The sequence below is a fragment of the Pinus tabuliformis genome, chromosome 4_2 (assembly GCF_031772625.1).
Source record: "Pinus tabuliformis cultivar Carrire ecotype Pingquan chromosome 4_2, CPIR1, whole genome shotgun sequence".
NCBI classification, from domain to species: domain Eukaryota; kingdom Viridiplantae; phylum Streptophyta; class Pinopsida; order Pinales; family Pinaceae; genus Pinus; species Pinus tabuliformis.
The window spans coordinates 781,026,168-781,029,077 of record NC_142304.1 but is presented as its reverse complement, the minus strand read 5'-3'; the positions used below and the strand labels follow the sequence as shown (position 1 = coordinate 781,029,077).

General features: G+C 33.0%; 1 pseudogene; it reads right to left on the bottom strand.

Moving 5' to 3' along the window:
- Window positions 1-1,422: 1,422 nt before the first annotated feature.
- LOC149171977 (uncharacterized) lies at window positions 1,423-2,163 on the bottom strand (annotated as a pseudogene).
- Between the last annotated feature and the right edge of the window lie 747 nt (window positions 2,164-2,910).

Genomic DNA, 2,910 nt, shown 5'->3' with positions numbered 1-2,910 from the left:
TGAAAGAGCGAGATATATTTTAGAAGTAGTTAAGACCTTTCTTCCATCTTAATTAAATTTATTAATTAAAAAACCATGTCTCTTATGAATACGAGTTAAAGTTTTTGGAGCATGTGTTACTAGTAAGCCATGGTATTGTCCCATCATATTGTACAAAAGTCTATTTATAGGTTAAGGATCTCCATGGAAAGTGAGATTAATCTACATCATTAAATATATTGTTACATGTATTTTAAAATGTACATATATATGTTTAAATCATATAATAATTATTTTTTTGAAGAATCTTCGGCAAAAATCACATAAGTTTTTCTATGTGATTTTCGCCGAAGATTCTTCAAAAAAATTGATATGGCTCATAGAAGTCTCAGTTCAATAATAATTCTTTTTAGAATCAATAATAATAGTACTACTAATAATAATAAAGAAATTATATTTTAGTTAAATTTTATGAATTTTATTGAAATTGAATAATGTTAGGTATATCATAAAAAAGTATTTTGATGTCTATATGTGTTTCTGAGCCATTTTGTCATGTCCCTCCCTTAATAATAAATAATAAATAATAAAAAAATAATAAATAATAATAATAAAAAGAATCATAAATAATAAATAATGTTAAAAAGATACAAGAAAAAAAATAAACAATGAATAAAAAAATAAAAAAATAAAATAAAAATAGTAATAAATAATAAATAACCATACTAAAGCTCTAAATAAAAATAAATAGAAATAAAACAAGAAAACAGTAAAAAAAAGTTGCATGTAGACACATGGAGTGTGTGCATGTGGTTCCCCTTCCAATGGTTGCTCTATTTATTAGATGGTGAGGAGGATGGGAGGTATTCCTTCATTCCAAGATTCTATCATTCATTCTCTTGGGAGAATAGTGTTCTAAGACAGAGGAGTCATTGGCAGTAGTACGTTGATTAAGGGCTCAGGGGGTGGCCAGTTGTAGCAAGTCCTTGCACAATTGACCCTACGGTTGGGTGGAGAGTCGTCCCCAAAACCTTGTTGCAGTAAGCAGACTTCAACCACATGTAAGTGCTACTAATAGTTTGAACTTGATGTTAATTAGTTGTTTAATTACATGTTTATTTGGGCTATGGTATGAGAGGCTTAGGCTTAACCCTTAGGGCGTATGGGCATATTAGAAAAAAAAAATTATTTTGTTTTGTTGGGATTTTTAACTCGACTTGTTTTTAAAGTTACAGGAATGTTACTTTCAGGAGGCCGCATGTCTTTTTTTTGTTCTACAAACCCTTGCTATACACGCAATTTTTTTTATTTATTCAGTGCATACTGGCTGCATAGTTATATTTTGATGGTGTTCATTTTTAAAGTCATTCCTATGAGTAATTTCCACGACAAATCTTATCATGCACATATTTAAATAAAATTATGAATCTGTTCCTTGAAGCACTATGCGTTGTGGAGTTTGAAGTACAATCGCTCCATATATTTGTCAATGATGTTGGTATCGAGGTCCTCATCTAGCTTCAAAACTTGATTTCTACGAACTAGTCACTCCTCTCTGCTCTGCCCGATTCCTAGAAGACCAGTGTTTACAAGTTTCTTCCCGTACATCGTCAACATCGATTAACAGACCCGTTGGCATGGATGATTCTGTTCATCCTTTTAATTGTCGGGCGAACAGGGCCCTTAGAAGTGGATCTTCTTCGAACACTATCGCGCTTGTTAGTTCTAGCGTCCAAGAAGCCCTTTTCCACCATGAATTTAAGTTCAAAGTTCTTGTATTTCATTTCTTCCATCCGCCGCTGGGCCAGTGCTAACTTGACACTGCTCTCCCCACCTTCATTGTCTACTTTGCCTTTGGGGTTGAGACGGTTTCCCACATTTTGACTTTCAGGGTTTCTAGAAGGCCCCTGCTCGTTCGACGAATTGGCATCTAAATTTACAGATCCACTCTGGTAGATTGTTTAAAGTTTTTCACCTGTACTTTCTAATTAAATGGCATTCCTGTAATTTGTTTAATGCTTTTAACAAATTCAAAATGTTATTGCTTGCCCACACAAACTATTGCCCATTTAAGCCTTTAGCTACCATAATTTGGGGCAGAAATATGAAGTGATTGATAGCAAACTCTCTGAAAGAAAACTTACAGACAATTATAGGAAGAAGAAGATCGCTTCCATCCTCCATCTTGAGAACAATCGCAGGTTGTGGAGCATAATCTGGGAGATGGCCACCTTCAGAATTATTATGCACAGTGGTGGTGTCTCTTGTTGTTTATGGTGTGTTTCTATTGGAATATCTCCTTGGTTGTTTAATTTTTTAAAGCCCCTTAGAGTAATCATTTAATGGTCATAATACATTCAATAAATTTGTTTAACGATTTATTTTGTTAAAGGCAGTCCATTTAATTTTTTATAGCATCTTTCTTCTAACATAAGTTATGATTGCTTAAACAGATACTCAAAATATATCACTCTAAGGCACAAAATTTCAATTTATCCTAGCACGTAAAGATCATGAATCTGTAGAATTAGTATTGGTGTGACCTATAATTTCAAAAGTCAGTGGTGAATAAATTTTCTCTCGGAATTCAAGTGCCTTCTTAAAACAATAATGCCACCAATATTTTTAAGCTTTATTCATTCAAATTACTTTCCAAATTTGCAGATGTATTCCCTGCATCTATTCGAATGCAACTATCCACTGCATTGTGCATGCAATTAATGAAAGTGTCAATTTTGCACGAAAGCATAACCCTGAATGAGTTCTGTTATTAATAATTTTGCATATAGTTGTCTGTTTGTTAATTCTTTGCCTGAAGGATCAAAGAAGAAACTACTCATTTTGTTCTTTGCCTTTATTTTTTGAAGTTTCTTTTTGACACTTCCCTCAGTTGCAGGAGCACAGAATCTTCGATCAGTAGCTATGTTTTTC